The following is a 21,438-nucleotide window of genomic DNA, read 5'->3' as shown; positions in this document are numbered from 1 at the left end:
CTTATTGCCAAATAGTGTAGGGGTTTATAAAGTTATGTAGAATGTAAGCTGCATTAAATGTCTTTTTCCTCTGAAAATTCCTGTGGATTATGTTCCTAATGGACCTAATATATGTTCATAGATGTTATACAGATCTTAGACATCACTTGTCAAAGCTAATCACTTCCTTGATCTCACCCATTTCCTACTGGTTATTTTGTGCTTTGTTCTTTATTATTATTTGTAGGCAAAATAAAAAATTTATTAATCACAGACGAAATTTATCAGAGGGAATATGAAGCTTCAAAGACTTAAAAAAGACAAGAGTGAAAGACACTCTTTTAGAGAAAGTCCACATATATACATGTCATCTTTTCTCCCTAGTGTGAGCTTATGAACTGACTTATTCATATTTAAAGATTTTTGTCTTGTGTGAGACAGAAATAAGCATTAATAAAAGTGATTTACCAGAATCTGGAGACAGTGGGTGAAAACCAAGGTGCAATTTGGTGGTCAACTGAAGACAATGTAAATGCAGATTGCTGTTGAAAACAACAGTCCTGCTCCTTCTCATACTGTGTTCCCCATCACCTGCTTCTACCAGCACCATTGTTTCTGGAGTCATGGAAAATATATGCAGGAAGACATTTTCCCCTCTCTCCTTGTAGGAGTACAATCTTTTTGGGTAAACAAAAAAAAAAATCTGTATTTTTGACAGAGATATTAACATTGTTAAGAATGTAATTGTATTTCTCATAGAAATGGTGAACAGTTTAACAATTTACTGAGAAGTTAGTTGAACTATTTGAATCTGCTCATCCAGACAGAATATCAGTGATCATTCAGATTATTGTAGTAATTTATTAATAGCTTAATCCTTTTTCTAATGATTGTCTTAATGTCTTTTTAATAACTTTGTTTCATGAGGCTGTCTTGTGTAAATACTTTGACAAATGAAAACAGGCTGTTTCAAAAGTAGCAGTTAAATTGTACTGGTAAATAAGCTAATATTTTCCTTTACCCTTCTCCTAGGCCATGGAGTTCAGTGGATATACTTATCTGATACAATTTTTTTTAGGTGCAAGTGTATTTGGACAGTATTTAAACAGCAAATTCCTTGCCACAGATTTTTTAAAACAAAAAATGTAATGGAAATCTTGATGGCAAGACAGTTTCATTGTCTTTCTAATGTATTTAATTGGAAATTTTCACTTACAGTTTAACAATAACATCAAGATTGAATTAGTACTATATGTTTGTATTTCTACAGAACCATTATAATCTCTAGCTTGCCACAGTATTGTAATAATCAGTTTTGCCCAGGTCTTGCCAGTCCCTAACCAAATGGTATCTTCCACAATCGTGTCACGGATTGTGTAGTGTGTACCGCACCCTGGATCTCACGAGGACTGTTGCATTTCGTGCAGTTGGCAGCTTAGCACCACTCAGCTGTTTGCTTGCTGCTCCTCCATGGGGAGGCAAGGAGAGGGTGGAAGGGTGAATGAAAGAAAACTAGTGAATTGAAATACAGACAATTCAATAGGGAAAGCAAAAGCTGTGTGAACAAGCAATGCAAAATACGGAATTCCATCAACTCCTTCCCATCAGTGAACAGGTGTTCAGCCATGTCTTAGAATCATTAAGGCTGGAAAAGACTTCTTAAAAATTATCAAGTCCAGCCATTAACCTAACATTGCCAGTACTACCACTAAACCATGTCCCTAAGCACAACATGTACACTCTTTTTGAACTCTTCCAGGGATGGTTATTCCACTACTCTCCTGTGTAGCCTGTTTCAATACTTGATAACTCTTCCAGTGAAGACATTTTTTCCAACATCCAATCTGAACCTCCCCTGACACATCTGTCCTGTCACTTGTTACCTGAGAGAAGATACTGACCCCCCCAAGCTCTCTGGGAGTTGTAGAGGGTGATGAGGCCTCTCCTGAGCTTCCCTTTCCCCAGGCTAAACACCCCCAGCTCCCTCAGCCGCTGCTCTCAGTCTTGTCCTCCAGACCCTTCCCCATGTCCACTGCCATTCTCTGGACACTCTCCATCACCTCAAGGTCTTTCTTGTGTGAGGGGCCTAAAACTGAACACAGGATTCAAGGTGTGGCCTCACCAGTGCCAAGTACAGTGTGTTTTATCACTTCCCTAATCCTGCCGGCCACAGTATTTCTGAGTTCCATTTAGAAATCACATTTCTAAATTTCACATTACCAAGAAAGCAGGATTTCATCACACTTAACCTCTACTTGGGAAGACAAGCATCAAAACTCTGAATTTCTCCCCTGCTTCCTCCTTCTTTTCTCAGATTTATTTCTGAGCATGATGTCATGTGGTATGAGTTACCCCTTTGATTGATTCAGCTTGGCCACTCCCAGCTTCTTGTTCATCCCCAGCCTACCTTCTGAACGTCAGCATTAAAAATAGAGGCCTGAATGCTGTGCAGGACTGTTCAGCAATAGCTAAAGCATGGATGTGTTATCAACAGTCTTTTGGTCACAAATCCAATCTACAGCACCATAGGAGTTCTGTGAAGAAAGTTAGCTCCACACCAGCTAAAACCAGCAGAAGGGATGGTAAATCATATCAACAAAGTCTTAAAAAATAAAGACAACCCAGTACCTGCTTTCTCCTGCAATGCTGACTTACCCTTTTTCTCATACTCCACTTTCTTATGTGTGGAATATTACAAAAATACCCAGTTGGAAGAGGACTAGTTCTTCTTTAGATAAACTTGCAATTCAATTGTGCATTATCATTTCAAATAGAAAAACATATTCTTCTAAATATTTTCCCTGTTTATGCCTATTGATGTGAAAATCAAGATATATTTCTCTTTGTCAGTGTGACATAAAATTTTTTCCTTATGTGTGGGAATAATGTATATATGTTTTTTAAAAGAGAGAGAGAGAGAATACATTCATACATTCCTGCAACTGTCCTGGGACAGTAAGTTCTATATATTATATTTATTTGGACACTTTTTTGTGAGGTCTTTTGTATATTAGAAAGAGTAAAACCACCTGGATTACTCACCTGTCCACTTTTTCTCATGTTCCCTTGTTCTTCTTTTGCTTTATAATGTTATGCTTTATGGTATCTATTCAGACACACTTAATTTTGTATAATTTAACTTCTCATCTTTTGACATCTTATTCTACCTTATTCTTTGATGACTTTTGAGTAACTTGTCTATTTTTCAGTTGGTCACCTGATTCATTTGTATCTTCCTAATGGTGGATGGTACTTTCTGGGGCATTAGAATGGAAATCCTATAGAATTCCACTCCAAAGATAGAGGAAAATAACACATAAACCCATCTTGATTTATGGCACTAGAATAGGTGTTGGACAAATGTGAAGGTCAGAGGTGTCTGCAAACTCAGCTGCTTCTCTGAAATTAGGAGTTAACTGATAATACTGAGCATCCAATATGCATCTGTTTTCAGTTTTGTTTGTTTCAAAAAGAGTTGTGGCTGGTTTAAGCAAATGTAAGAAAAAATTTTGTTATCTTTCTGCCAGCTCACAGCAAGTATCCAAAACTCAGATGCTTTTCTGAAACTTCTGGCTTGAAAAGAGGGCTGGAACTCATAGATACTCATAGAACTCATAGATATTTTTCCCACATGTGCAATTCCCATCAATTCTTCAATGTGAAGTTGGAAATACTGTAAGGAAAAAAATCCTGGTTTGCCTTTACTGAAGTGTTTACAATTCCTAATTATAATTAATACCAATTAAATCTAATACTTGCTGTGTTGTAACAAAAAACACTGAGAGTGTTATGGAGACTGACATTCTAAAATGCTAAAGGGGATAAACTGTACTTCTGCTGATGTCAGTGCTGGTTTGTATAACTGGAGGTAATGTAGCCCAGTGCCTTCAGCAGGGAATTAAGTGCCAGAAGCTTTGGGTTCTATTCCCAGTTTAGCTACTTTATATGCGATGATAGCAGTTGGTTAATACCTTTTTCAGAGAGTGCCCCTCTTTCCTGGTACATAGAATGTTAAATAATGATTCTTGCTAGTTTTTGTAGCAAAAGATAATTTATGTCAAGTACTTTGTGAATCCCACATTAAAGACATCATGTGTAAACTGTCTTAATGCTTCACTAGCTGTATTTGATATGCCTATGCTTTTTGGAAAAGGTTTAGATTATTCTCAAAGTTGAAATAATCTTTAGTAAATCTAATTATATAATGTGTAACAAATTATATTAGTTTTCTTACAGTATGGAGACCTACTAATTATTATAAATTAGTATTCACTTACTGTATTTCCATTGAAATTACTGTATGGGGTGGTTAAAAATATGTTCAGAATTATTTTCCATTTAAATTGCCATGTTATGCAAGAAAGCCTTTGAAAGTATGAAATTAATGTGTGGTCTGGAATGGTCTTTGATTCATTAAATTCTTGCTCAAAATTTCTTAGAAGAAAACTACTCTTTTGATATGAAACTATCTCCCACAAAAAAAAAAAAAAAAATCAGAATACTTAGATGACTATGAGAAAGATGCAAAATACTCTATTTTGAAAAGGAGAAAAAAAGATTTTTGTTATTGCAACTGTGCAGCTCATTAGAAGGACCATTAACCATTGGTCTTTTCCATAGTGTTTCTTACGCTCCTTGTGCATTCCCTCAAGAATAACACAAACCAGAAAGTAAATGGCATACAGGAGTAGGTGACTAACATTAATTAAATTTATTTCTTATTTTGCCACCTGACTATTTCATATTGTTTGTCCATTTTAGTAAATGTAGAAATGAATAGCACACTTTCATGCAGGATCTTGCAAAATACATTTCCAAATTCTTCTTCATTGGGTCCAGGTCAGAAAGCATGTAAAAACTTTAATCTGGGTTCCTCCCTCATGAACTGGAATGTGAAAATGAAAAAGTCTTTATGCTTCATAGCACTTAGCATAGGAAAAGCATATCCGCTTCTCTTAATTTCTCTAAGAATAAAGCATCTTGGTGATGAAGACTCTGCTACTACAGGAATTAATTTAATTTGGAACAGAGTCAGGGAAGCAAGTAGACTGATGTCAAGACAAAACAGTTTTTTAATTTCATTAGTAGTGGAAAGTAAAGCTATTTGGGAAAGGTGCATGATACACTGAAGTGACCAAGGTAACAAGCAAGATGGAGAGGGAGTGATTTGTCAAATAGAGTAATCTATTGAGATTAATCCCAAAGAAAAAGAAATTGTCCTATGTTTAGAATTCTAGCCTAACATTTGGTTAGATTAATTGCTTTGCTACAACTTCTGGGTGTTGTATACTACATAAAAGGTCAACACTGTGCTATCTATGGGACTATGCAATAGAAAAACAGTCATAGACCAAACTAGTCACTGCAGCATTATGTCAGGAGCTAGTCAGACAAGCTTAGCAACCATATGGAAACAGTCCACAAATCCACTTTTAACTGCTGAGTGATTTCTTAATAATTTTAGCCAGGCTGCGGTAACTACCTGGGCATGCAACCAGTCCAGCCAGTGCACTTTCAAATGCATTTCTGGTATAGCACAGGAGTTTTGATCCACATTTCCTTATCTGTCTGTTGAAATACACCACAGAGGATTCTTGAGGTAGTCCATTGGGAAAGAAAATAAGAAATAAATTCTATTAAGAAGGCCATGAAGGCTGGAGCTGAGTTGGGGCTGTTCAGCCTGGAGAAGAGAAAGCTCTGGGGAGACCTTACAGCAGCCTTCCAGTATCTAAAGCAGGCTGCTAGAGCTGGAAAGGGACTTTTCGCGAGGATCTGCAGAGATAGGACAAAGGGGAATGGCTTTAAACTGAGAAAGTGTAGGTTTAGATTAGATAATAAGAGAGAAATTCTTCACAGTAAGGTTGGTGAGGCACAGGAACAATTTGCCCAGAGAAACTGTGGTTTGCCCCATTCAAGGGGCAGGTGTTCAAGGCCAGGTTGGATGGGGCACTGAACCAGTTGGTTTACATGTTCCAACCAGTCCCTGGCAGCAGAATTGGAACTAGATGGCCTCTAGGGTCCCATCCAACCCAAAGCATTCTATGATTCTATGATAAAAGCTAGCAGCTGGCCAACTTTGAATTTCTTGTTCATCATTTCCTACTTGTTCCTCAGTATGTAAATATTCTCTCCAAGATGTTGTTCTTGTGCTATATGTGCTCATCCATGGTGATTTATGCTTCTCATCTATTGTATTAACCCTGGAAAAGCAACCTTTTATTAGTTTATAGCCCTGTACATATTTTGAGTGTAGGAGGATGATAGTATAGTTTATTATATTACAGGAAAAAAAAATATTTTCACTCCAAATTGCTGCTTTTCTCTCAAAGCAGTCTATGAGGTATAAAGCAATGTTAATGCTATTTAGCAGTAGAGAATCAGAAGTTAAAAGCACTCCAAGGCACCATTTTTCCAAGATACAATAATACTGATTAAAAAATCAGTATTATTTTCTCTTATTATCAACAGGACATACCTTTATACATCTTACTACAGTCAAAGATAAGGAAGAAAATTACACTGGCACTTACTTCCTTTCATACTGTGACAATATTATGTTGTTTTGAAGACAGATACAGAGATTATATTTTAAGTTGCTACTCAAAGCAGTTACCTAGAAAAGCTTGTCTGTAATGACATCCCAAAATATCAGAAATCTCTGGGAACTATTTAAAATTCTTGCTTCTCTGCAATAAAATCATGGCTTTTCTCCCCAAGAAGAATATTAACAGAAAGAAAGAGAAGTATTCTAAAATTTTATATGGAATTAAGTCACATACTTGTCTTCCCATTTGTGTTGTACTCCTCTGCTTTAAAATACATACCATATTATGGTACTTGTGTTGCATTTTATTTGTAAAGCTCTTGAATGTTTTAATGCTGAACAAGTGAATTAAGAAAATCAAGAATCATTTTTAATAACATTGTTAAATTTCAGTAATAGCTGTCTTGTTAAAATACCATGTGTAAACAATAGCAGAAGAGCAATAGCACTTAGAAGGATCTTACAATTGACCAGATTTTTCTTACCTGCAATTATGTAGCTGCTTCTGTCAGCTAAAAATTTATCTCTGAACAGATGACCATTCCTACAAAGCATGAGATTCTTCCAGATTCTTCCAGATTATGTGGCTATCCACTGTGCATATCAAATACTGATTCTTCCCCTTGTGAATAAAATATACAGATAGGAAGACTTTTAACTTCAAAGCTTTATTTCTGTTCTACTTATCGTAACTTCTTTTTCATTTCATTTATTTTCACTGAGATGTTTTATTATCTCTGCCACACATATGCAGTTCTCACATTAAACAGTGTGGGAGGATATTTATGTTCAGTGTCAAACATGAAAAATATGTCATACTTCCTTGCAGTGATAATGTTTGCTTAAAACTTTTTATGCTTCCCAGCAATGACATTACAGACCAGGCAAAGTTTGTGTTCAGATCTGGAACGCTGTTTTATATGCCAGGAGCAGAATTACTTTAATCTTTCAAACTTTGTGATAGACATAACTGTTTTCATCACTCAAAAGATTGTCATATTTAAACAGATGAAAGAGTGATTTACATAAATTGGCACGAGTCTGCAAAGCACAGAACCTTACTGCTGTGGTACTCTGAGATTATATAGTTAGACAATAGCCCCAGTCCATAAGACACCAAATAAGTTGTCCTGGAATGTGATTGCATCCATATGCCTCCTAAGTAATGCAATATTGACAATGAACTGATTCAAAGAACAAGAATTTGCTCTGAAGTGAGTATTTTGTCCCACACTACCAGAAGAACTATAAACATCGAAGTCCTGAAAATTGGTGTTAATTACAGCTATGACTTTTCAGGAAACTTTCAATTTATTATTTTTCAAGCAGATGTACATCAAATTACTATAGCCAGTTTCACTATATCACTACTTACTATAGAAATTGGAAGATTACACTCTATTATAATGTGTATTATGAATGTAATTTAGAAGCGCTGGTAATTGAAAGTGCAATGTCATCTCCTCTTAGAAAACAAGGAGGGAATCTCCCATAGAAAACAGTTCCTTCCAATTTCCTTTCAATTTGATTGTGGTATACTGAATTACCATGGCTGGTACAAAGTCACTGGCATGTCATGATAGAGAAGGATTTCCTATTAATAGCAGCTAAGTGATATAATAAATGTTAGTGTTAATACCCTTGATTTAATACAAAATTATTATGTATATGATAGTTATATAGAATCTATTCCTAGAATTACTGATGCCTTTACTATAACTACTATCAGCTATCTGGAGTTCAACATCCTCTTTAAATTCTGATTGTAACCTCTATTTTCTGTTAAAATCCACTGTATTTCTTCCATTTTCTTAATCATAGACTTAGAGGTAAACAGAACAGTAGGTTATATATGTTGGCTTTTCATAGAGATCCTATTAGGCTTTTCTTTTTGTCCAGCTGTTTTTTTTTTTCACCATACTCTTAGGAATCTCCTTCATGATCTCCTTTTTGTCTTTTTCTCCATTTGTGTCTTCATGTTCTGATAGTCAGTGAACAAATAGAATTTAAATCTGTGTCAAAGCTTCGTTGAAGGAAATAAAGATACTCACTGATTCATTGCTTTAGATTATATAACTTATGAGCAGTTGTTTACATATATGGAGGATACAACTGCAAGGAAAGAGCAGAGCCAAGAATTGGAAAGGATTGGATAGAAGAGGTTCATGCACTTAAATATTGAAAGACCAAATACACTTGGTCTCCAAAGACCCCAGTACCTAACCTCACACTGGTCACTCTTACCTTGTGTTTGTCCCCTGTGCTCTGTAATTTCACACCATTAAGCCTGGAAATGCCCTTCAGTGCACCAGATAATACAAACTGTGACAATAGCGTGCTTAATCTGGTATGCAATTACATGGAATTTCTCTGTAGACTTCTGTCATTTTGGTATGTTAATACTTTTTCTCAATTATTTTTTGGACCTGTGCAAGCACGTAAATATCCTGTTTTAATGTTTTTGAGCATGAAAAATACTAGATACTGAAAATTTCATCAAGAAATTTGAGCTCTCTGGGTTAGATTATTTTATGGTGTGAACTCTGATTTCCTCTTTAAGCAATAAGAACAGGTAAAACCTGCAGTCTTGTTGAACAGGATGGACCATTGCTTTGAGAACAAAAATATTAACCACAATGTTCGTAGGGCAGTTATGAGAAATTTCAAGCTAGTTAAAGGACATAGTACCAGGTTGCTACAAAGCTCTCAAAATTGAGGAATGACAGAGTAAAACCATATGGATAATACAATATTATGAGATTACAGCTGTGATTAAAGACAGACTTCTGTGAAATGTAAAAAAAGAGTCTGATTTCAAGTCATCATTCAAGGTTTCCTGTAATTTCTCTGATACTTCTGTGCCTAAATGCTTCAGATGCCAGGGAAAGATATTTAAAAAATTACCTTTGTCCTGTGAAGAGCCTTTACCATGCTTTTGAACACCTTGAGGTGGAGAAATCAGTAGTTTTATTTCTCTTAAGAGGTGTATGTATGAAATTTATTGGACCAGTACTTCTTTCATGGCATATAAATAAATTCATACTTGTTAGCATCAGAATTTTTCAGCTATCTAAATGTTGTCCCAAGTCAACCATTTTGAAAGTGTCAAAAATACTTTTTAAGGCCTTCAGCTTCTGAATTGACTTCAGGATATAACTGTTTGTACAAAGCATGCGTATGAAGTCTTTAATCTTGGGAATGTCTTGCAGTCTGAAAGTTCCCTCCACAAAGTGTTGCCATCTCTGGAACAGAATGTGGTATTACAGAGGTTGCTGGTGCCCTAGGACAGGCAGGGATACCTGACGATACAGAGCAGTGTATCTTCTCTGACCAAGCAGAAATCTTCAAACATTAAAGAGTATCATGCTAAAAGGAAAAACTGCTCTATAAAATGTGTTTAGTTTGATTATCTCTGGAGTTATCAGTAGTTTATCAGTAAATGTTTAGAGTGTGTTTCCTTAACTTCAATTTTACACCAAGGGCTTGACCCACCATTGACTTAAAGTGGAATTGGATAGGGCATATGTCAAATATTATTAAGCTTCACACTTCAGAAATTCTTTCCTTACATGTAATTGGGCAATTCCTAGAAGAGAGAATCCCCAGGTTTCATTAGGAGAACTAATTCTATGATGTCTATTTGAAATAATGGTAGGAGAGCTTTGGCTGTTCGCCTTTGACTGTTCTTCCTTTTAAATTCCAGTCATTTTTCATAGTAATGTAATTTGATACTGGTTTGGTTTGGTTTGGTTTTGTCGTGAATGAAGTAAATTGTCTCAGGATTTAAAATTTCTTTCCAAATTTCTGAAATTTTTTTAAAGTTACCCTTTTAAATACTTGATATAAAGAATATTCTGTGGTTATAGATGCAGATGAACCAAATTCCAAAGTATTACTTTCACCTGCATATGACTTATTAACTTTTTTTTTTTTAATTTAAGATTCAAGACTTTCTTGTTCTAATAGAGAAAAAAAAATTAAGATGAATTAAGCTTATTATGACTGTTTTATTACAACATAAGAATTTAGATGTAAATTATTTGTGTTAATTATCTTTCTCAGAAATAGTGTTTGTGTGGTTCAGTAGACAATATCAAATCAAAATGTTAGTCAAATAAAGCTTTAACTATGACTACAATTATATTTAACTCTTCTACTGATGGGAAAGTTGGGACTGCCTTTTGCAGAGATCAACTGCTATTATCGAGTAAAAACCATTTCCAAGAGATAGGAGGTATCTCATAAACACAAAGGTATTAATATTAATAAAGGCCTAGAGGTACAGCAAGCACAAAGTCTGCAGTGATGTGCTGAGCTGATGCACTCACATTCCTTGGTCTTGTTATCCAATACTTATATCCTCTTCTTTCCTTTTATATGGGAATAAACATAAACATTTAAAAATGTTTACGTACACTGCAGGGAAAAAATTCTATGCTCTCAACATAAAGTCAATAGAAAATAAGCAAGCTGTAAAACACCAAAATAGATCAGGTAGATGAAGTAATAACTCTTGTTATTTTCCCAGTCTTAAATTAGGCTAACATGATTTTTTTTTTTAATACACTCTCATTTTTCTCATCATGATTGTATCTGAGTACTTTCAAGGAATGAATTAAATGACCTGACTAATGTGTCACACATGCTTTACTTTTCCCAAGATCTCCCCATAAGGAGAATAGTAGGTTTGCAGGCTTTTATTTAGAAATTGAGAGATCCTACTTTCAAATACAGTCATCTGTGTGTTTATCACAAAGAAGACAAGCTCAGAAAAATATCAGTGCCTCATATTTGAATGCAGTTTGGTGTTTCTTTTAGAAATATCATTAAAAAGAATTATAACACAATATTTTTTAATGTTAGTATCCTGTATTTTATTTGTGGTAAGAAGAGGAAATACTCCAGGTCCAAGTTCACCTCGTTTTTACACTTTATTTTAAATTACAAGCTAATAGCTAGATAAATTTTCCTACATAAATTGAATTTCTAGAAAATCTTTCCATTAAAAACAAGAATTAATGCATTGGAAGTATGAGATAATTTGACAAATATTTGTTATTTTGTAGAGGAAATCACAATATTTTTGTTTAAAAAAGTATTGTGGCTAAAAGTATTTTTAACTATTTGTTTAAAATTTATTTATATCAACAGAAGGGATTTTTCTATTGTTGTTCTCTTTAATTAGAAGTAATAAGACACCCGTGCCTTTTCATAAAAGTATATGTGATTTTAAAGAAATATATTTTCTTTCTTTTTGTTCTTGTTTAATTCTACCTATTTAAACTTCATGTTTCCCACGCTGAATCTTAGGGTTTTATACTAAATATGAATCTTTATAAACAGTACTACTGTTGGTTAAAAATTTAGAATTTTATTGAAAGATTTTTACTTTCTTGTTTAATGCATACAAATTTTTTTCTTAAACAAGATCCTGCTAGGTGTTCTTCAAATTCAGTTTTATTCAGGTGTTAAAAAGACTAAATTAAACTTCAGAGGCCAAACTATATCAGATTTAGTGATATTAATAGATAAATGTGGGTAAGTTTGCTGTATATCTTCTTACAATTGATCTATAGTTTAAGACGTTTTCAGAAAAAGGGGTGTTTATTTAACACATTTCATATCATTAAAATGCAGCTACAGGTTCTAAAAAAATAGGCAAAATCTACCTTAATATTTCACCTTTCTTTTAAATGTCAATATCCAGTATCAATACTTAGATTTAATTTGATTTTTATTTTATTTACCCTTAAATATGGGTAGCTGTGTGTTTGAAAATCTATAGTCTATAGGGCTGAGCAAAAAGGGAAAAGTGATTGTCGTACTTCTAAGCGACACATTTTTAGAAGGTCAAAATTATTAAATTCATTCTCAATAATGTAGTTTTTCTGTTCATGCTTTTTATTGACAGCCTTTGTTTCTTAAAGAAACTTCATTGCTATTTTTCTGTTTAAAGAGAAACATAGCAAAGAAACAGATGTGTCCCATATAAAATATGCAATAAATCTTGTCTCACAAATTCTTTGCTCTGAACTTTCTGACAGAAACTGTCAAATATCCACTTTAATTCTAGTATAAAATGTTCACTTTGTGTCATGGCGCCAACCACCATATGCTGGAATAAAATCAGTAACCAGCAATAAAAAAAGGCAACGTATGCACCTTTGAAACAGTACAAGCAATCAACAGTGAGAAAGGTCTATATAAATCTATGGAGAATTAATCTCAGCTTTGCCACTATCCTGCTGTGCATTTACAATGAGACTTTGCTCCCGACCACCAGAAGTGGCTAACTTTGCAGAGGAGTGTATCCTAATGAGGGGAAAATGTAGGGAAAACAAAGCAGCAGCTTTTAACCCCCCGCCCCCAATGTTTGGATCACCTAGAAGAGCATGTCCTAGTGTGTTCAAACGTGTGGGGCCACTACACATCACGGATTTCTGTACTCTAGCTGATCATGTGAAACCAATCTTGACTGAGCTCAATCAGCAGAAATAACTTGAGCTTTATAAATCATTGTTATCATTCCACAGAAGGAGGCATTGCTGTAGATTTTCTCTCCTCAAACTTTTCAGGCTGCAAATTTCACACAGCTTTTCTGAAATTAGTTTAATTATATTTGTATAATTATTCATTCTTTACCCAACAGATTAGCAGTTGGTTCACCATCAAATTAATTTTTTTCCTCAATAGTACTCTTTTTTTTTTTTTTTTTGAGATGACCTGCTTCTTACTGGATTTCAATAATCATTCAACTATTTTAAAATATTGTTCTTGTTATAAGAATGGGCCAATCTTCAAAATTTTTACTTCTGCTTACAAAAAGAGATTGTAGTTACAGATAATCTGGATAGTTAGTCTTCCCAGACACAGAACAGATTGGATTTAACCATGTTCTGTTTGAAAGGATTAGAACTAATTTTTCAGTTCTGTAAACTGTTTAGATACATTTAGTCAGAGATTATTCTTGGAATTAAAACACAACATTATAGGAGTTTCTTAGAAAGAAAGTGGAATTAGAAAATGTGTCTCTCTAGTGCTAAGTACTAACATGCTTTAAAAAATAGTCATTATCTGGAGCACCAAAGTGTGGGAGAATGTGAGATTAATGTCTTGGTTACATTTTAACAGAATGGAGTTTCAAATAATTTAATTAAATGAATAAAATTGAAAAATGTAATGCTAACTCTTGTCTTCTAAAGAATGCCTCAAGAATACAGGAAAATAAGACTAGTGTTCTAGTTTTAATTAAAAAATTACTCTGTTGTATGGAAGCTAATTTAGTTTAAAAATCTTCTTTCACAAAATACAATAGAAGCATCATGCTAAGAAACATACCTTTTAAGAAATAAAAGAATTTATGAAAATAAATACAACTTTTTTTTCTTCATGGTTAGTTTTAATGTTCTGGTAAAATGACCTTCAACACTTTGTTCTGGCACATTTATAGACAGCATTATCACTTTTAAAAGAAAACATAATTTCCTAGGTTTTTTATTACCTATGATAATAAACACTTTCTTGAATGTGTTGCTTGAGCATGTTCTGCTGGTATTGTATGTCTCTCTGTGTGTGCAAGTGTCTGTAATTCGTTATGTTTTCATAGCATTAAAAATACCAAATCTAATATTTAACAATTTCTATATGGTAAACATTAATTTTTTTCTGGACACATACCTAAGATACAGGTTGACAACTTATATTCCTGATAACCTGTGAGATAATTGTTTTTTAAGAAACTTTCCAAGACTGCACAGAGACTCTTTGTACTTTAGGAGCATTTATACATTCACATCATTGAATGTGGGTTTCTTAGTTAAAAAAAAACTTTTGCACCACTGCAGAGGAAAATAAACTTGTGAGAACTGTTTCAGGGAAGGGTGATTAAGACCTCATGGCAGCAAGTGTTCTGAAGATTGTTTTGAAAGGATTTAAGATGTGTATACCAGCATTTAAACTGTCTAAAAAAATGGCATAGCCAAATTCCATGTTAAAAATGTGATATATTTTAATTTAAAGAAGAGATAAAAGAAACAAGGCTTATGTGATCACACTGCTTGTTGATTATTCCCCTGCCAATAATTTTTAATGCATTGTCCAATTTTGACCAAATGTGACAAGGTTAGAGATCCTGAGATACTAAGCTCTTAAAATCTCAATAAAAATACGTGGCTAAATAGACAAGAGTGTGACCCTATTAGCCTTCCAGGGAGAGCAAGGCTGTATCATGAACTCACCCCTTAATTAAACATTAATGAATCCATCTGGGAACTAACTAAAGTACAGACCCACAGTAGACCCAAGTTTCATTGATTCCATTCTCCCAGACCTTCTTGTTTAACTGACAGCATAGGAGAAAAATCTCCTCATGGGCATGGGACTGTTTTATGTGGGGATTTTTTGCATTGTTATAGAAAACTATATTAGTCATACAGTCAAATGCTTACATAGTATTCCCAGGCTGTCTGTTGAATTCCATGAGTTCATAAAGCCTACCAATTAGAAGTTAGTAACTGGCTAAAGACAGTTTATCAAGTAATACATATTAGAAAATTATTTGCTAGGAAGTTGTGTATAGAACATACAAGTTTTTTTCACTATTTCTGAAATGCAACATTTTTATAAGGCAAAAAAGCACCAGCATGAGAATGGTGGACTGCAGCCATGTGAAATAACTTGCACTCATATTCAAATTTGAAATGTAATACAGTACAACAACAAAAAAAAACAGAAAATGTTTTACACTCGATGTATTCTCTCATGTTTGCTTTGGTTATATATGAAATCAACTAAGTAATAAGAATTCTTTTGTTTAGAACTAAATTAAAAGTAATACTGTTTCTCAAAATACAGGGTTATATCAGAAGTAACTAAATATAAAAATGTAGAAGTAGGAGAAAATTCAGGTTTTATGTATAGCTCTAGACAGATAGATAGATGTTTCTTGAGAATATATTTTCCTAGATCAGGATACAACTCATTTAGAATTTTTAAAACATCATAATTTGTGAAAATTTTAAGATTATTGAGAAAACTTGCTCAGTAATTAGAATTAAAAGTATAAATATCTGAAACTGCAAAATTCTTTTTTACTGTGAGGACCTAATTTCTGAGGACTTATATACTCTCTGCTGCTAAATTCTTTATTATATAATATGTTTTCAAAAAGTAAAACAGTTCTAAAATTATATTCAATCTGTATGAAATTAAAAACTTCATCCTAGTAGCATATAACACTGGATTAGAAAATTATTTTCCATGTCTTTAACAATTCCAAGGCCCCAGTTTTCATACTGAGCACCCAGACTCACCCTTGTTAGTCAAACCATGTTTTTAAAAAACAATATATTCCATGGTGATAATGAAAAAAAATTTTAAAAAATTAAGGCAATCCATTTTCTGATTCTACATTCTTTTGCATTCATATGTGGATTTTTGTTAATACTTGTTTATGTTCATTTGACATTTTTTAATTTGCTTAAAAGATGCTATTAATTTTATTTCCATTCCTTTAAAATTGACATTTCAAGAAAGCAGATTCTGGCAGTGTCAGGTATTAAAATACAATTTAACATGTTATATAATATAAATTATTTTATAACATTTGCAATGTGTTCTATTCATGGCCTTTTATGTAGAGCCCAGTCTTTTCCTAGACAATGCAATTATACTAAGAATAAAAATATTAAAGGGTTGTTGATGATACTTATGAAAACTTTTATGAATTGTTAGCTACATGCTGTTGGCTTTGCTATCATCAGCAAGAACAATAAAGCTTCATACTGCATTGAAAACTACAGATTGTTTAACATTCTGGATCAAGTTCTTGGACACCTTTACTATTACTTAAAAAAATAGCTATAGTTTTGATTATTATGTATTTAAACAGCCAAATTATCCAATTTGTCTAAATCTTAGGATTCATCTCCATGGCTATATGATTACTCTGTATGGCTGTGTGCCATTGTACTGGGTCCAGCTGGGATGGAGTTAATATTCTTCATAGCAGCTGGTGTGGGATGTAGTTTGGATTTGTGGCTGAAAAGTGTTGATAGTACAGAAGTGTTTTGGCTATTGTTGAGCAGCACTTGCACATTGTCAGGGTGTTCTCTTTGTCCCACTCTGTCCCCTCAGTGATAGGCCAGGGTGGGCAAGAATTGGAAGGGGTCACAGCCTGGATAGCTAACTCAAACTCAGCATTCCATGCATGTGATGTCATGCTCAGCAAAGAAGGAGAGGAAAGGATTTTGGGAGGGGTAATACTGCTCCAAAAATGGCGAGGCATCACTCTGCCCTTGCATCACTTCAGTTTTTTCTTCTTTTCTTCATGTATTGAACTGTGTTTATCTTGACCCATAAGTTTTTCTCACATTTGCTCTTCCTATTGTCTCCTCTATCTGACTGAGGGGGAAGGGGGAAAAGTGAGTGAGTGGTTGTGGGGTGCATAGCTACTGGCCACAGCTAACCCATAATGGTTCTAAAATAGCAGCCCTTGGGAAGGGGTTTAGATTGCTCATGGTAGTTCTTTTCAGCTCAAAAAAATGCCATGTGCTAGCAAGTGCATCCTTATGAAAATTTTGTTTTCCATGATGCTACTTTTAGGCCAATATGGTTTGAGTCAAGGATTTCCTAAAAATTAAATATATTCAAAAGTTTTCAGTGTTAACAGATCTACTGAAATCAAAACCAAAGAAGGCTTATTTTATCCCACTCTAATCCTGCTGGTTGTAGTACACTATTATAGTGTAGTATGCTAGTAGTTTGAACATGTCAAGAATTCAGTTCAGAACTGTATAACTGTAGAGCTTTTGATGGTCCTCTGTAGTCATTTTGCTCACCTAGGACACCTTTGAGGTTTTTCTTCCACTCTCCAAAGCCCCTGATTAAACAGGGTTATTAAACAATTAAGTAATTGTTTAATTTAATATTAAACAATCTCTTGCATGACAATTGTACTTGAAGGTGGAAATAGATCGACTGCGCTTCTAGCTTGGGAGCCTTCTGGGTTCAACTTCTGATACCCACATATGTCACCAATGATGATATCTAAGAGATTTGGATCTCTGTTTTCAAATGGTGATAATGCTTTCAAAGCATGGTTCATGCTTTACAAAGACAGAAAATATGGTCAGTTGTCACTTGTTCTTCTAACTTGATAATGTCACAGAATGTGACTTTCCTCACTTTGGGAAAAGATAACCCAGCTGAACCTCTTGGGGGGTATACTTTTCTTCCTCAGCCTCTAAATCAAGGGTTAGTATGTTTCTAGGATGGGGTCCATGTTTTGGCTACATTTCAACATGCCTACCTAAGAGGTTTTAGTTTTGACTAATGAGGAATATGGGTTCCCATAAGACTAAAAATGTCATAATAACCTTTTGCCACTGTTTTAACAGTCTCTGTCCAGGCTTTATAAAGTTCTGAGAGGAATGTCAGTAGGGGTTTTGTTGTTTACTTTTAAGGTTGAGTTTTGGTTGTTTTGGTTTTTTTTTTTTTTTTGTCTATGTGTTATTATAGATTCTGTCTTAGTCTTAACGGTGATTGAGTGGAAGACATGAGTCAGAAAAGACATATGTCCCTCCTCAAGGGAAAAAAAAAAATCAAATACCTTATTTTAGGGTGGTGTTTTTCCTATGCAGAAAACACTACAATTTACAAAGCAGTCTCTTAAAGTTCTTGAAGCATATGTTTTTGAATCACAGGAACTTGGTCTTGGAATATAAAATTAAGAGTTCTGGTATCTCCATCCTGATGGCTAGTTGTTGCAATTTTCTTGTAATTGTGGAAGTTGTCACTGCTCCAAAAAGCTTAGAAAATTTGTAAAAACTTTATGCATCAGATCTTTCAATTATGAAAGTAGTAAAATACTAAAAAATAAAAGTTGTAATGTGCTAAATCAATACACTTCACAGAATTATCCTTCATATATTTAAGGTCTGAGAGAAGTAACAGAAAATGTATCCAGTCAGACTCAATGAGTGTTAAAATTTTCACTAGAGGGGCAGAATAATTGAGATTTTTGTGTAGTTGTGGCTACCCATTTTTCTTTCTTTGTCTTTCTCTCCACTTTTCTTAGTGCATCATCATTTTCTGCTTGCTTCTGTTAGTTACTGACCTTCTCAATTTTCAGTCTGTGCTGGTATCCAGTATTTTCTTTCCTTTGTTCTTTGGAGATCTATTTCATAGTAGCTTGATGCATGAAGAGGTATTGGTTCTGTTGTAACTGGAAGTTGCTGTGCATACATTAGACTTGTTAAAAATAAATATTTTCTGGTAATTTCTCATTTTCAGTATAGTGTTTCATGTACTCTTCCATCCTCAAAAAGTAGACAATGTAGAAAGAATAAGTTGGAGGATTTTGTTACCATTTCACTCTAATACTACTTCACTTTTTAAACTGATAGAGGATCGTGAATCTTCATGCTGACTTCTGCATTTCATTAAAAGGAAATCATCACAAATATCTGATTCATGAGGCAAATTCATAAGATCATCTAGCTCATGTGTTCAAAGATGTCTGAAGGCCCAAATGTTACTTTGGTCCTTTTGTCCCTATTAAATATTGCAGTACATTTGCTGTGGAGCTTCCTTTTCAGTTTCCTCCTAATGGAAATCAGTTTACAAACACAAAACCTACCTGCAAACCAAATCAATTCTCAATAAATGGGGAATACTGAGGAAATTTGCTTCAAAACCATCCTAATCAAAAAAGTCCATGCCAATAGACACCGTATTTCAGTGTTCACTGCAGTCAGGTTTTCTCTGATACAAGAGTGATACCAGGTGTCCATTTAAAAATAAACAAATTGTGCTGCATATAGCTGGGCTATAGAACACTTGCCAGAGCAGGTTGTGGAAGTTAAAGAGCTTATAAAAGCTTGAGCAAAGAATGAGCAAGTTCTTGAAGGAGAATCCATTGAAGATTACATTACAATGCCGTTCAGTGCAGGAAACGTTTTGTATGAGCTACAGAATCTCCGAGGCAGAGAGTTCACTTGGGGGAAGTGTGTTTGTCCTGGTCCATAATTCTAACTGAGCACCTGTTTCAGTGCCTGCCCAGGGCAGGATATTGGGCTGGATGAATCCCTGTGTCAGTCTGATATGGTTGTTAATGTATTCTTAACTTGATGAAACTGAAATCAAACGCGTGGTCTAAGGGTGAAAGGATTGCCTCATTCCACTTCTGCCAAAAGCAAATCCTATGCAAGCAAATATGGTGTTGCTAGAGAAATAAATAAGTTCTTTCACTTACGAAATTCATTTGAATTGCCTTCAGTAACTCCACAAATTAAGACAAGATTGATAGCTTGACTGTGGGGCTTTGAAGACTCTGCTGAGGAAATTACATTGTTTCATGGAAACATATATCTGACAGCATTGATTGTGCTAGTCATTGCAGGTTGTGGAGGGGGAGAAAAAGGGCAGGATATTTCAGATTTTGAGTGGAAAATTAGTTAGAAGTTTTATGAAACATAAGAGAATTGCTCTAGTTTCTTGTCATACACATTATAGAATTTGTTATATGGAGTTGTTCATTTATTTTCTTAACAAGTCTGAACATCTAAATTTCAAATAAATGCTTTTAAACAATTCCTGGGTGGACATGTTTACAGTTAAAAATACAGAAAATACTGTTTGCCATATAATACAGATATTTTCCTCCTTCATGTTTTCCCTTTTATTGGTACACAAATACAAACACTGTTACATTAATGTAAATTCTTGTGTGTTTCTTCCTAAAAGTCACACCGTTTTTTTTTACTTTGTATAAAAAATTAAAACTTCTTTCCACAATCTTTCCTTATCCTATTCTTTCAAGATTAAAAGCAGTAAATCAGCTCTTGCCACCTAACGATAAATGTATAAACATGTTGTCCTTGTTAGTAGCTATTGTGTTTCATGTGTAGGGACCTAAAGATACTGTTTCTGTTGTAGCTGGGAATGTAGCTATGTTGGGAAATTTGCCTGACTTAATTTTGCATCTCCTTGAAAACCAGAAATAAATTATTAATGTAATAATGAATTGTACAATTTTATACATAGTTCAGCTTGTGTAGTTAATTTTATATCATTATGAATCAGTAGAATTCCAAACTATGTTTTCTACTTTTAATGCTATAAAATTAAAATAAGGAATTAAGTATATTTGGTTAACTTTAGGCAAATTTTTGGGACCCTGAGATGAATGCAATAAATCAGAGCTGCCCTATATATTTTACTTGCAACTGTCTTGCCACTAAGATTTGAGGTGGAGAACCTAATCATATAGAAGTAATTGCTTTCCTTGCAAAGGGCACACAACATTGTTTCTGTCTATTGGCCACATTAAATAATAGGAATAAATATCTCCAACACACTTGCCCAATGTAGGGAAACATATGAGTTGAAATTAACTTTTTTTGTTAACAGCAAATGTGCTGAATTTTTATTTTCATTTTTCAATTTTTATTTTCATTTTAAACTATCATAGTACAAACCTCTTTGTCAGTAGCATTATAATGAAATGGAGTCATTCAGGACCAGTTTCTCAATGGCCTTGTCTGTGAACTCAGTTTGTAACTGTATTTCAACCAGGCACTCCTATAGACTCAGATGCAAAAAGATAAAGTTCTTTATCATTGTATAAAAAAAGTGTCTGAATTCTGTTTATGTTAACATTACCACTTGCAGGATTATTTTAATATGGAGTAGGAATAACTTCTCCACAGTGGTATTATTTTATATATGTGGAATTCTGCTGGAGCTGAAGTTGTTCTTCTGTATGAAGAAGACTTGATGAACAAAAACTTGTTTTACTTTGAGTATCCATGTCAGGAAACATTTTCAGTAGTGGAGAATGCCTATCTTTTGAAAATCAAATCCTTTTAAGTAGTTCGTGTGAGCATTCTGTAATAGAGGGGCTCAGATTCACTAAC

General features: G+C 34.1%; 1 protein-coding gene across 4 annotated transcripts in view; it reads left to right on the top strand.

Annotated features, from left to right (window-relative positions):
• FMN1 (formin 1) overlaps positions 1 to 21,438 on the top strand; it is a 171,928-nt gene that overhangs the window by 136,943 nt on the left and 13,547 nt on the right. The window lies entirely within an intron of this gene.

This window comes from Vidua macroura, chromosome 6, assembly GCF_024509145.1.
Source record: "Vidua macroura isolate BioBank_ID:100142 chromosome 6, ASM2450914v1, whole genome shotgun sequence".
Taxonomy (NCBI): domain Eukaryota; kingdom Metazoa; phylum Chordata; class Aves; order Passeriformes; family Viduidae; genus Vidua; species Vidua macroura.
This window is presented reverse-complemented; position numbering and strand designations above follow the sequence as displayed.